This window comes from Onychomys torridus, unplaced genomic scaffold (genome assembly GCF_903995425.1).
Source record: "Onychomys torridus unplaced genomic scaffold, mOncTor1.1, whole genome shotgun sequence".
In the NCBI taxonomy this organism is placed as follows: domain Eukaryota; kingdom Metazoa; phylum Chordata; class Mammalia; order Rodentia; family Cricetidae; genus Onychomys; species Onychomys torridus.
The window spans coordinates 1-14826 of NW_023413130.1; the positions used below are offsets into that span (position 1 = coordinate 1).

The 14826-nt window shown below is 50.6% G+C and overlaps 1 long non-coding RNA gene and 1 pseudogene across 1 annotated transcript; both read right to left on the bottom strand.

Annotated features, from left to right (window-relative positions):
- Positions 1–10117: 10117 nt before the first annotated feature.
- On the bottom strand, positions 10118–10665 carry LOC118576154. The gene is made up of 2 exons (XR_004943913.1): positions 10566–10665; positions 10118–10428 (listed from the first exon to the last, which is right to left on the bottom strand). It is a non-coding gene; the product is annotated as an uncharacterized LOC118576154 (long non-coding RNA).
- A 140-nt stretch (positions 10666–10805) lies between these two features.
- On the bottom strand, positions 10806–14129 carry LOC118576153 (annotated as a pseudogene).
- Positions 14130–14826: the final 697 nt, after the last annotated feature.

A 14826-nucleotide genomic window follows, 5' to 3' on the forward strand; every position in this document is an offset into this window, starting at 1 on the left:
ACAGGGAACATGGTTGGAAGTCACCCAAAGTGCATGATCAGGTTGGTTCCTTGCCTCAGTAGTACCACAGAATCACCAGCACTCACCACTGAGCTCAGCATGCTTGTAGCAGCCTAAGAGTGTAGCCACCTGGTCCTGGGGAAGAAGGAGCTAATTATGCCAGTGATTTGAGGATAGTTCCAGATGCACCTGAAAGACTAAAAGAACAGACACGTGACTATGAAAGCACATGTGGGGCAGGGCTGCTGTGGAGAACACCTGGGGCAGGGCTGCTGTGGAGGCACATCTGGGGCAGGGCTGCTGTGGAGGAACATCTGGGGCAGGGCAGCTGTGGAGGAACATCCGGGCAGGGCTGCTTTGGGAACACCTGGGGCAGGGCTGCTGTGGAGAACATCTGGGGCAGGGCTGCTGGGGGAACATCTGTGGCAGGGCTGCTGTGGTAAAGCCTCCAGGGAGGCAGCTGTCATGGTTCCTACTTCTCCTGTGTTCCTCACAGCCTAAGTCTGCTTTTCAGCCCTTGAGTGCACAAGCACTTAGTGTGACAGTGTCTTCCAGGTCACAGACTATTGATTCCAGATGGCATTGTTTCCTCAGGATCAACGATTACCGTAAACACTGGTGTAGCATCTCACCACCTAGAACCTATGGCTGGCGGCTCCCATGCATTCTGAAGATCACACACTGACACTGGGACAGAATGGCTCCCACGACTCTGCACATCACACACTGTCACCTGGGTCCCCTTCCCCTTCCTGTTATCTCAGGCTTCCACACCCCACACCGGCCTCCATTGCAGACTCTCCCTCAGCAGAGGTGTGGCAAGTCTGCTTCCTCCTGGACTTGGAGGCAGTGTTCTCATTCCTGTCCCTGTGGCCTCCTCCCTGTGTGTTCACACCTGTGAAAGCTTCCACACCTCGGTCTCTGATCCACTCTCAGCTCAGGACAGAGCAGTGGAGGCTGCCTCGCTCTCTTGTAGCTTGGTGATCTGCAGTCTGCACTGGAACACTAACCCATCACCTCCTGCTGGGGGCTCGTCTGTCTGTCTGTCTGTCTGCAATAATCAGCACTTAATGTACTGTGATAGCGTCCCTTCCTTCGTCTTGCCACCTTCGAGTTCTCTGGCATTTCTTTCCTGTAGACCTATCCAGTTCCCACCCTGGGGCCATCAGGAAGAAGGCAGGGTGGTAACCTCTGGTCTGTCACTGTTTTTGACCCAGGGTGGCTGGGTTGCTCAGTAGAGGACTGCTTTGCAGCTCTCCAGGAAGCTGGCACATGCCACAAGGTCTGGGAATGTGACAGCTCTTGGCCCTGTCCTGAGGCTACCTTGGGAAAAGTCCACATGACTCTGGGATTGTCTCAGCCCCTAAGTGGTTGTCACAGCCTCTCTGAGGGCGGAGGGCCTGCACCCTGCACCCATACATGGGGCCGGGTGGACCTGTCTCCAGAGCACATGTCTTGTCATTTCATTGGCCCTTCCTGCTGCCCTGCTGATGTGCCAGTGAAGACTGTAGAGTAGAGATTCTCAACCTCCTGATGCTGCGACCCTTTGATACATTTCCTCTCGTTGTGGTGACCCCAACCCAAAATGTTTTTCATACTACTCCGTAATTATTTCTGCTACTGTTGTGAATCCTAATGTAAATATCTGTTTTCTCTGATGGCCTTAAGCAACCCCTATGAAAAGGTCTTTCGCCCAATCAAGAGCGGCTCTCAGAGTTTCTTCCTTCCTTCCCCTCCTCTGGGCTTGAACACTCCAGACCCTTAGGTGCACCTTCTCAAAGACGCCACTGGCCAAGGACCTGAACGTGACGGGGTGGAGGAAACGATGCTTCTTCCACCTGAAAGATCCCCATTGTCTAAGGAATCTATAGCTGCCATCTGCCTGCAGGCTTCCTGCCACTGAACGACATTCCCCACCCTTTCCTTTTTTAAAATTTTTTAAAGATTTATTTATCTCATGTATATGGTGGTCTAGCTGCACACACACATTCATGACAGAAAAGGGCACCAGATCCCATTATAGATGGCTGTGAACCATCCTGTGACGCTGGGACTGGAACTCAGGACCTCTGGAAGAGCAGCAGTGCTCTTAACCACTGAGCCACCTCTCCAACAGCACTTTCACTTTTAAGACCTGGTCCAGGCTGGCCTTGAACTTACTCTGTAACCCAAGCAGGTTTTCCATCCCTGCCTCAGTCTCCCAATTAGCTGGAATTACAGGTCTACAAACCATACTGGCTTTATGGCGTGGTCAAGGTTGCTGGATGGTGGTGGCACACACCTTTAGTCCAAGCACTTGGGAGACAGAGGCAGGTGAGCTCTGAGTTCCAGACCAGCCAGTGCTGCTCAGAGAAACTGTCTTGAAAACCCCCAAAAGACTTGGCCAAGGATGTGCCTTCACTCTAGAGCAGTGGTTCTCAACCTGTGGGTCACAACCCTTTGAGTTTGAAAGGCGTCTTGTGGGCCGAGTCAGTGCTGTCCTTATGGACCTTGCCCTGTCCTCCTCCATTTTCCCCCTTCTTTGGGCTTAGTCCCAGTGTTTACAGTCTTGCTCTGGCTTCTAGGTTCTTTGAGGTTTACCCTGCACAGTACTAGGCAGTATGGGGTGATGGTGGGGTCACAGGGGGCACAAGCTCACCCAGACCCGGCCCTGGAATCCTTCATGGTCACTTCTCTCTTGCCGCACCTTATCACCTACTCCAGCCCTCTCCAGGTGTCAGTCTTGGGGATCCCTGTGTTCTGATCTCACCTGGCTGTGCTGGAACTTCCTATGTCAATCAGGAACTCAGGGATCCGCCTGCCTCTGCCTCCTGATGGCTGGGATAAAAGGTGTTCCCAAAGAAACCGGGGACCCTTTCTTTGGGTGAGTTACATCAAACTAAGTTAGAGGGCTGAGGTGTGGTTCAGTTAGGACGCGCTCAACATGCAGGAAGCCCTGGGTTAAATCCCGGGCAACGTCAACAGCTAAAGAGAAAGAAGCCAAGGCTGTGATGTGAGGGGCTGTGCAGAGGACAGGCTGGGAGGCTCTGCAGCCTGCAGGCTGATGGGACATTGAACTTTGCCCTGCGGGTCCCGGGACCCTGGGAAGCCGCGATGCCGCATATGGCCGCCAGGGGGCAGCAGGACCCAGGATGGGAGCTGGTCAAGGTCCCTGCTCACCTGAGCCACTGTGAGCTTTGACTGCTGGGGAGGCAGGGAGGTGTCGCCTATGCCCCTGCATCCCAAAGCAGAGGGGGATCTTCCCTTCAGCCCTGAATCCTCTGTTTTGCGGTTTGTATGAGTCCTTGTGATCTCCGGGCTGAAACTGAACTTCTGAGGCCGATCACACCTCAAGCTCCTTCCCCCGATTATTGTTACTCATTGTCAGTTGTGGTCACACACACACACACACACCACACACACACACACACACACACACACACACACGATCCCGACATTTGGCATGCTGAGATGAGACAGGAGGATCAAGAATTCAAGGCCAACTAGGGCTACAACAAGAAAAAACAAACAACAGAAATGAACTCACAGGCTTCACAGGTCAGTAGCATCTGGGGCCACTCTGCAGGGGGAGTTATGTCAATTTCCCCTTCCCTGGCTGAATCCCTCAGACCAGTGTGTACATCTAGTGCAGGGAACACAGAGGGGACTTGGAGGTGACCCCTCGTGCAGTAACAACCCCTAATGCTGTTCAGGGGGGTCTTTCTTTAGAGAACTCTCATTTCCTCCATTTTTCTTTCTTTCTTTCTTTCTTTCTTTCTTTCTTTCTTTCTTTCTTTCTTTCTTTCTTTCTTTCTTTCTTTCTTTCTTTCTTTCTTTCTTTCTTTCTTTCTTTCTTTCTTTCTTCCTTCCTTCCTTCCTTCCTTCCTTCCTTCCTTCCTTCCTTCCTTTCTTAAAGATTTATTTATTTATTATGTATACAGCATGTATGCCTGCAGGCCAGAAGAGGGCACCAGATCTCATTATAGATGGTTGTGATCCACCATGTGGTTGCTGGGAATTGAACTCAGGACCTCTGGAAGAGCAGTCAGTGTTCTTAACCTCTGAGCCATCTCTCCAGCCTGTAGTTAGAGTTTTACTGCCTGGCCCAGTCAGGACAAATCTCTCTTACCCGCCAGTCCCACAGTCACTCAGACCCAACCAAGAAAGCACATAGAAACTTACATTGTTTAGAAACTGTATGGCCATGCAGGCTTCTTGTTATCTGCTTCTTCTATCTTAAATTAACCCATTTCTGTTAGTCTATACTTTGCCACATGGCTTGTGGCTTACCAGTGTCTTTACATGTTGTTTCTCATGGCAGCGGCTGGCAGTGTCTCCCTCCAGTCTTCTACTTCCCAGAATTCTCTACTCTCTTGTCCTGCCTATACTTCCTGCCTGGCCACTGGCCAATCAGAACTTTATTTACACAGAGCGATATCCACAGCACTTCCTCTTTTCTTTTTTTTTTAAAGGAAGGTTTTAAACTTTTACATAGTACAATTACATATAACAAAACAATTATCAAGGAAGAATTATAGTTACAATATTAAAGAAGATATCCTATCTATCTTATATTTGTGAGTCTAAGGTTTTATATCTAACTTATCTTTTATCATAATTGAGGAAATTATAACTATCTAGTCTTCAACCACATCAAAGCCCTCAGAAGGATATAATATTACCTGAGAACCAGGAGAAGGATGCAAGCATTTTTAGGAGTCTTGCAAGAGTAGACAGAGACAGCTGGCAGCCTGGACAGTCACCTAATGTTCCTTTGTAAAATTGGGGTATTTGTCTTCAGCCCACAGGGCTAGAGTCTCTTGATCACTTCTCTCAGTGTCCTGTAGAATGTCTGGCATGTTCCTCTGCGAAGCAGGAAACCTGAAGGACCATTTTGTCAAGCCAAAGTTTAGTGGTCACCTTTCTATGGGTCCTGTATGTCCAGTCGAACAAGCAGTCCAGGCAAGAACAGTTTCTTGCTCAAATGGCTATTTTTGCAAAGGTGAAGATAAGATATGAAGTGTCTTCAATGCCCATCCTCCTCTCTGAAGTAAATTGGTGCTGCCAGGAGCAGACATGTCTCACTGTCCAGAAAGTCTAAATTTTAAAAGTATTTTAAATGCCATATTCTGTAGGTCTTTAAAGTATTTGAAGATTACCTATCTATCTGAAATATCTCTATGTATACCTAGAAGACTTAACTAACATGGCTATGAGTATGATTATCATAGATGACTAATTATTAATCTATTTTTAATTATCTATTACAATTTAAATGAGCTATACAAACATAATACCTTAAACATGAGTAGAAATATGCATACAGTATAACAAAATTAACTTTAAGTTTGTATCAATAGACTAAAGTCTATACCAATGTAAAACATTTTAAACAAGTTGTTGCTCTTTAGAAGTAAGTTCCTTAATCTATCCTTTTATCCTATTATATCTATATCATATCCCCTTTTATTCTTTAGAAAGAGATCATATTTATAATCAAACTGCTTTAAAGGAAAATATTGGTTTTTCTCTGTCCCACACCAGAGGGCTCTTCTGATTTGGGACATAAGAATCTCTTAATCTTTTTTTTTAGCAATATGTCTGGGTTTAGAGAAGGAGTGAGCCAATTCCATCCTCTAAAGCCAGCTTGATAATTTTGGGAATGTGGGCATAGTTTTTTTACTACTTTCTGCTGGAGGGGGGCGCTGTATCTTATGGGGACACAAAGAAAATTTTAGGATTATGGAGTAGTTCATTAGGGTGAACCTCTGAGCCAGTTGCCATGAAACCATTTTGGATGTTGGATCATCTGGCCATGGTGTCATTGGAGATCTTTCAGGTGGTCTTGGCTGATCAAACCTGATGTATCTTAATCTGGAACAAATCCATAGCCTCTGGCTTTCTGTGGAAACAAAAGCAGAGACTCCTTTACAAAGCAACATATCCTTATATCTAAATTTTGAAGTCAAGGTACCTTTAAAATTTACATATTTGTTTAACTCAACAGCTTTTATGATCAAATCTTTTTTTATAGTTAAAAATCCCAAAGACAACATAAACCAGATTCTCTGTGTAATATCCATCTTTGCAAGACTGAAGTGCCGTTGTGGCTGCTGGCTCCGCCCACCTCAGCTTCCCAAAATGGCGGTGGTACAGTTTACCCGCCAGCTCTGGGTCTGGAGCCATTTGTACCATCAACTATCAGAAGCAGTTCTATTAAAGCAGAGCATAGCCCAGAAAACTTTTTTTTTTTTAACTAGCAAAGGCTAAATCCACCATACAGCAGAGTAAAGTGCTGCTTGTAGACTCCTCATTCCCACTGCACTGTAGGTCAGACTCACATGCCAGAAACCTGCCACAGTAGCTCAAACCCGCAGGCTGCCACTAACTTGAGAGAGACAACTAGGAAGCTGTTTTTAGCTCTGTTTTAGAATCTTTTTCTCAGGTTTTAGGTGGAAATCCTTGCCCCACGTTGGGCGCCATTTGTAGTTAGAGTTTTCCTGCCTGGCCCAGTCAGGATAAATCTCTCTTACCCGCCAGTCCCACAGTCACACATACCCAACCAAGAAAGCACATAGAAACTTACAATTGTTTAGAAACTGTATGGCCATGCAGGCTTCTTGTTATCTGCTTCTTCTATCTTAAATTAACTCATTTTTGTTAGTCTATACTTTGCCACATGGCTTGTGGCTTACCAGTGTCTTTACATGTTGTTTCTCATGGCAGCGGCTGGCAGTGTCTCCCTCCAGTCTTCTACTTCCCAGAATTCTCTACTCTCTTGTCCCACCTATACTTCCTGCCTGGCCACTGGTTCGATGTAGTGGATAGCCATCCCAGCATTGGCCTGGAAGTTCCAACCCCCATTGAGGCTTCAGTAATGATCACGTCCACAAGGCGGGGCAAAGGAGGAGCAGAAGACTGAGGATCAAGAGGAGGTCGCTCTCTTGGTTCGGGGTCCCTGGACGCAGGAGGTAGACCAAACAGAGTTCTCCAAAGAACACCGCCACACTGTGCTATACCTTTGCCAGACCCTGCAACCTACCCCTTCATTTGTAAGTTACCCCCACAAAATAAACCTCCCTTTTAACTATGTGGAGTGGCCTAAATAATTTCACCAAATACCAGCCCCATCCCTATTTTTCTTTCTTTTAAAAAATATTTATTTCTGGTGTCTGTGTGTTTTAAAAAATATTTATTTCTGGTGTCTGGGGTTTTGACAGCATGCGTGTCCCTGCACCATGTAAAACAGTGTCCCAGGAAACCAGAAGTGGGCAGGGTATCCCCCTGGGGGGCGGGGTTAGAGTTCCAGGTGGGTGTGAACTGGGAACCTAACCCAGGTCCTCTGCAGAACCAGTGAGCTCTCTCTACCCCGGAGCAATCTCTCCAGGTCCATAATTGTCCTTGGAAGTGACACCATCTTCATTTTTATACTGACTTTTCTGTGGTTCTTTTCTCTGCAGGCCAGGGCCTCACCCAGGGCCTGAGCCACCCAACACCCCTGTGCAGAGAGGGTTTGAACAGAGATGCTCTGGGTTCTCAGGGTCACAGAGTCAGAGCCATGTACACACGGATCAAAGAGAAGGAGTCCCCATCTATCTGCACTGTGTGCACTCTACAGGAAGGTCTGATGTTCTTCCAGCACCAATGCAGCATTAACACAACTCACACATAGACTTTCCAGATGGCCTGGCTCTCCTGGAAGGTCCCCAGCTCAACTGGGTGTGTGGACAAAGAGCTTCTTATACTCTCCCATGTCTATGTTTAATTTGTGGTCTGTGATTACTCTTTATCCCAAAGCTTTAGTACTAGCCTTTGAAATAACCACAAAACCTTGTCCGTGAGATCCCCCACACACACCCAGACATTGGGAATATGGCTCAGTGAATAGAATTCCCACCTTGGTACACCCCCAGGCCATGGGTTTGATTCCTCAACACCTCCAGAACTAGGGTTGGTGGCATACAGACTGGGCAGGTGAGAAGACTCAGTAGTTAGAGGTGCACCTTCCCTTCTGCCCTCCACCTCCTGATACACCTGTCCTTGTTTATTCCCTTACACTGTATCACAGGCATCTTCCCACCACAGAGATTGTTCCAGGAGACCAGCAACTCTGTATCACTTCCCAGTGTGTCTTAGAAACAGGACTTACATCTCACATCTGGAACAGACTCTGTGGACTGGATCACAATGGACACAGCTGTGTCCCTGCTTGAGGAGTGGATTTTCCTCCATCACAGATGGAGACAGTGACAGCACACCCAGGAAAACATCCATGCAGGTCAGATTGCTGAACCCTGAGCTCACTGGTCACTCACAGGATCGTGGGTGTTTCAGGGGATAACCACTGAGGTGCCCACCTCAGCGTGCATGTCCACTCACCCAGCTGCATCACTGCAGTCCCCTGCACAGCTCCCCAGCAGCTCCACTCAGGAGCTGCAGCTGGTTTAACTCTGAGAGGGAACCGCTACATTGTGTCAGCTCCTGAACCTGTAGCTTCTTGTGTTTCCTGAGCCTCATCAGCTCCTCCTGGCTCCAGCAGGATGTTTCAGTCTAGAGGAAAATTCACACACTCACCTCCCTCTTCTACAGAAGCTCCCTTGATTAACACAACCTCAGGCCAAATGCTGGTGTGTGGAGTGCAGCACCAGGTCCCCTCACACTGAGGTCAGGGTCACCTGAGCTTTCCCTCAGCAAATCCCTCCCTCCCTCTCCACCTGTCTTTCTGTCTTTGATCCATGATCCTAATTATATTTTTATTCATTCATCAAACATTTCTTGGGTCTGAATGTCTGCTGGATCCCAGGCACTGAAGTCATCATCCCTCACAAGACAAAGATGGCAGCATTGTGACAGAGATTGTCACCTTCTTGGTCTTCAAACATCTCAGCTAAACTCCTGGAGCTCCTGACTCGAGGTCACAAAGCTAGAAGAGAAAACTGCAGGGTCGGATGAAAACCAGAGCAGGGATGAGGAATTTCATCTCTGGTGTTCCCACAATCTATTTTTTAAAGGTTTATTAATTTTATGTCTATGAGTGTCTCTTGCCTGTATGTTTTTGTACCATGTGCCTATCTGGTGACCACAGGAGCACTGGAAGTGTGTGTGGATGGTGTGAGTCACAGTGTGGGTGCTGGGGTTCGAACCCGGGTCCTCTGCAAGAGCAGCAAGTGCTGTCAACCCCTGAGCCATTTCTGCAGTCCCTGGACCACTTTTTTTTCCAGAGCTGAGGACCGAACCCAGGCTTGCTACTCTACCACTGAGCTAAATCCCCAACCCCTGGACCACTTCTTTTAAATACACTAAAATCTCCAGCAAACTCAGCCTGTAAATCCCTGAGTCACCCTGGAGGCAGCAGGAGGATTCCCAGAGCCAGGGAGGAGAGGGGACCTTGGGACACAGATCCAACAGGACAGATCTGAGATGAGACCCTGTGGATCCCTCCTCTCTGCCCATCCTAAAACCCGGGTTAGAGTCTGAAAGATGGAAAGAAGGAGAGATCCTCCAGGGAGGGGCGTGGAAGGAGGCAAGAGCTCAGGAGACTGAAGTTCATGTTCTCAGCCCACAGTCAAGTGAGTACAGTGGCATATTTGGGCCTTGGGGGACAAGGATGGACAAACACCTGTTAATGCTGTCACTCAGGGACCCCAAAGGGGATGAGACAGGCACCACTCACAGGGACAAGAGCAGGCCTAGGCCTCCACACAAAGTAAAAAGACAAGAAATAAACAGAGAAATGGGGTGAAGAGCCATGGTGAGGTCAGAGCCCAGGCTGACCTGTCACAGCAGCCCTGGCTGCTCACAGTCCTGGGGACAGGACAAGGCTCTGTCATCCCAGTATCCCTGTGATCACAGACTCTCAGCATGTGGTTCAAGTGATGAAGAGAACAGGCCAGGAGGTGACAGAGCTGAGGAGTGACCATGTCACAGCCAACAATGGACTGAGCTCCACCTGGGCACAGCCCTGATCACACTCAGCTCCCACAGCCTCATCTTGTCCACCAGATACACACAGCACAAAGAACACAGATTCTGGAAGGTCATCCATGATGCCATTCATTTCCACCACAAACTCTAAGTATTCCAATCATTTAATTTACCTGCCAATCCACCTGTCAGATCAAGGACATGAACAATCAAGTTGACATTCAGATTCTTATTTTCAGTGGGGAGTCAGGGGCTGCAGCTCAGGGCAGCATGGAGGTGACAGGATGCAGATGTCCCTTCCTGTCTGCTGGACCAGGAAGGTTGGCTGTGGAAGGGAATGTAACAGTGCAGGGACAGGGTCCTGGTGTGCAGGGGTGGCTGGGCTCCCAGGTCTTCACATTGAGCCCATAGAGTCACAGGGAACATCAGACTTGTTGCTGAGAGTGAACTGAGGGGCTCAGGACGTCACAGGAGAGACCTGAGCACATCTCTGTCACTCTGTCAGGCCGGGCAGCTGTCTTCACGCTACAAACAAGAGTCATGAACAATCACTGTGAAGACAACATCCCAACAACCCACCACTCACTCAGAGGGGATTCTGGGAGTCCCTGAACCCCAATCATGTCCACTTGGCCCTCCCCAAATCATCCCCAGAGTGTCACCTTTACAGTCTGGGAGAGACACATCAGAGCTCTGGGCACTGTCCCTGCCTGGGGTAAAATTACATATAGTCACAGGAAGGTGAAAACATGGCCTCTAGAAGATTTCGTATTATGGGTTGGCATACTCCAGCTTCACCCCCTGGGCTCAGGGACAATCCCGCTCCCCACACTTACCTGAGCTGGAGTGTAGATCCCTCCTTTCCACCTGTGAGAAGAAAAGCTGTGAGAGACCAGGAAGACCCCGACCCTAGGAAGGTTCCAGAACTGACAGCAGACCCAGGTCAGAGACAGGAGCAATGAGGGCTGTGGATGTTCCCCTTAATGAGGCAGAGCACACTTCTGAAAGGGGCTGAGAGAGAACCAGACCCTGTCCTTTCCTACCTGTGATTCTCTCCTCCTCCTCACAACAGCCACCACAGCTCCAATGATGGCCGCAGCTCCAAGGAGACCCAGGACAGCAATGATTGTCACGATGGGACAGTGGACTGAGGCGGCTCTGGAAGGGAAGGACAGGAGGGGAAGGTGAGGGTCATGACCCCAGCTCTCAGCCCTGACCCTGCTCAGGGTCTACAGAAGCCTCCAGCTTCCCTGACCCAGCTCTGCACCCACACCCTCCTTACCCCATCTCAGGGTGAGGGGTTGTGTCAGCCCCTCATGGTCCACATGGCATGTGTATTTCTCCTCCTCCCCAGAAGGCACCACCACAGCTGCCCACGTCTGGAAGGTTCCATCCCCAGAAGGTCTGGTCTCCACCAGCTCCATGTCCTGAGTCAGATCCTCCCCATCCCTCTGCCAGGTCACAGAGATCTCAGCAGGGTAGAAGCCCAGGGCCCAGCACCTCAGGGTGCCATCTCCTGTCAGTATGGGGTGACGGGTCACATGTGCCTTTGGGGGATCTGTGTGGAAGATTTAAGAAATCCCACATTTAACAAGATAAACTGAAATCTGCAAAGACAAAGTTAAACCAATGATGACACTAAACTGTGTCTGTTTGGACAATTCTGTCATCACATTAGTGACCTCAGGTAGAGCTGGTCCCCTCATTCACAGAACTGCACATTTTCCTGGGGGGACTCAGTAGCTAAGAGAGAATCCACATGAGCCAGCAGGTCAACAGGGCCTTTCTCATGTGATGTTCTATAGCGTAAGGTAGGTGGAAAAAGATGAGAAGGAATGGAAAATAATTAATATGTTATTAATTCATATAAAAATAAGAAATCAGTACAAGAGCTACATGAAGGATGTTACCAATTACTGCTGTCAACATTGAGGCACAACCACTGAGGCCATCTTGCTGACCAGCTGTCTGTCCAAGTGAACAGCCATCACCTAAGTGTACAGCACACATGTGGTGAACCTCTGACACTCAGCCAGAGAAAATGACTCCCCAAGCCCTGCCTCTGGGGGACAAGATACAAGGTATAGTCACCAGGACCCCTGGAAGTGTGCTGTGGGGCCCAGTACAGCACTCACTGGGACACAGCGGTGCTCACAGTGGTGTGTGGATCGTCCATCACTCCTGTCCTGGAGCTGCAGAAGACCCTGTCTCTGAGGAAGTTCAATTCCTAATCCACTGGGGAACACTGTGACTTGTTGGGGCAGAGGGAGAGCAGGAGGGCTCTGGATGTTAATATGACAGGAAATAGTCTAAGCTCACAGGAACCTTTCTGGTTTAAAGGAAACACTGATGTGTCTAAGTATCCACGTTAGCAGTTCCCCCTGGCTCCTGTGGAGACTGATACAAATAACATCAGGGGAGAGAGAGAAGCAAGATCACCCCAGTGAGGGAAAAACCTGACTAAAAGCAAAAGGACAACTTCAAAAAAACAAAAACAAAAACCAAGAAAGAAAGAAAAGAGCCGGAGGTGGTGGCACATCTTTAATCCCAGCTCTCAGGAGGCAGAGCTGGCGGATCTCTGTGAGTTTGAGGCCAGCCTGGTCTACAGAGTGAGTTCCAGGAAAGGCACAAAGCTAGAGAAACCCTGTCTAGAAAAACAAAACAAAACAAAAAAAAAAAACAAACAAAAACTAAACGAAAGAACAAAAGAAAGAAAGAAAAACACACACACAATTTAGTATTTGTCCAGGGTACTCCATAAGTGCTCACGTGACCATTCTGTGAATAGACGGAATTGGGGTGCAGAAGGGATGACCTCACCCACAGGAACCTGGGAGAATGTATCTTTGCAAAGTTCTAGAAACTGGGTGAACCAGCCCAGGGTGTCCATGTCTCCCATCAGGTAAAGGAGACTCCCTGTCCTGCTGTGTAAGGCTGACACACTCAGAGGACAGGACTCAGTTTCCACAGACCCTGGTGTGGGCAGAGACCCCGGCCTGGGAGCGGCCATGGCTGACAGCGGCTGCAGGAGACCCAGGGACACTGTCTGCCCTGAGACAGGGGCATGACCCCAGCTGAGGGCTTTCTTCTTCCTCAGGACTGAGCCCAGCCCGAGGCAGAGGGAGGAGCTGCCCGCGGCCCTGCACCTGTGCGCTGCAGCGTGTCCTTCCCGATCTCCAGGTATCTGCGCAGCCACTCCACGCACGTGCCCTCCAGGTAGGCCCCATGTCCTCTGCAGCACCAGCCTGCTCCACTTGCGCCGGGTGATCTGCGCCGCCATGTCCGCCGCCGTCCACGTCGTCAGGTCCTCGTTCAGGGCGAGGTACAGGCTGCCATCATAGGCGTACTGATGGTACCCGCGGAGGAGGCGCCCGTCCGACCCCACGTCACAGCCGGACATGAGCTGAATAGTGTGAGAGCCTGCGGGGACCCCGCGGTCAGCCCCGCCCACCCGCCGCGGCCCCGCCCACCCGCGGACTCCTCTAAACCGAAAGGGAAACCGAGTCCGAGTCCCCGACTCTCCTCCCGAACCTCGGACCCGGAAGCAGGGAAGACTCCGGCCCGGACGTAGGGACGTGGAGGGGTCGTGACCTCCACCCGCGGTCACTCACCGCCCTCGCTCTGGTTGTAGTAGCCGAGCAGGGTCCTCAGGTTCACTCGGAAATCTGCTCGGTCCCTTGGCTTCCAGTGTGTTCCTCTCCCAGTACTCCGGCCCCTCCTGCTCCACCCACGGCGCCCGCGGCTCCATCCTCGGAGTCTCCGCGTCGCCGTCGAAGCGCACGAACTGCGTGTCGTCCACGTAACCGACGGTGATGTACCGGGGCTCCCCGCGGCCGGGCCGGGACGCGATGGTGGAATACCGCAGCGAGTGCGAGCCTGGGGGCGGCGCGCGGTGAGACCCCGACCCTCCTCCGGGACCCGGGCGGGTGCGGGGCCGGGAGGGGAGCGGGGCGCGGGGCTCGGGACGCGGGTGGAGACGGGCGGGAGGGTCTGGCCGGGCGACGCGGGCCGCGGCTTCCCCGGGGCCGCCCCGCCCTCCCCGCAGGGTCGTGTCCCTCCGACCCCGCACTCACCCGCGCGGGTCCGGGTCGGGGCCAGGGCGGCCGCCAGCAGCAGGAGCAGCGTGCGCGGGCCATCGCCCCATCTCGGATCTGGGACTCTGAGTTCCGCGGGCTGCGTGGACTTTATAACCCGAGGCCGCGGCGACGCTGATTGGTTCTCCGGATCTCGGCACCCAATGGGGGTGAGAACAGGAACTTGTCATCAGTGTCCGGGCCCGCTGGAGAAGTGAAAACTGGGACCTGGGGATCCCCACCCTGGCTCCCACCCCAGACCTCACACCTGGGGACTGAGACTTTGCTGAACCCTGTGCTGCGGGCGGAGCGATGTTTGTCATGTCTCTGAGCCGCCTAAGGACAACTGTCTCCTCAGGTTAGTCAGGATGAAACCTAAGAGTGTGAGCTTCCAGGGAAAATACACAGAGCACTTAAAATGAATGTTCACGGAACGGGTGTGTCGGAGTCCTGGTGATGGTGTGGGGCTGTCGTGGACTCCTGCATCGGGAGGTGACTGGAGTTTTCACAGCTCTGCTCAAGGACTTTTGACACCGTGTTTATATGTGACTCTCTGTCGCTACTCACCTCTGCTTTCACTTTCCACTTCTGTTATGTGTGGCTGGGATTTGAAGACATCAACTCAAATCACAGTAACAAACAAAATAATAATAAATTTAATGTTTCTCTGCTCTACTGAGGCAGGGATGAAACCTCAGATCCCCAGTGTGTACCTCTGCCATGAGAATCTCCCTCTGCCCAGTGTCCACCCTGCACAGGCCTGAGGTCAGGAGCCAACTCAGTTATCAGGACCCAGGGCTCCACAGGCCTGTGACATACATTCCCCATCTCATCAGCTCATGGACTGTGA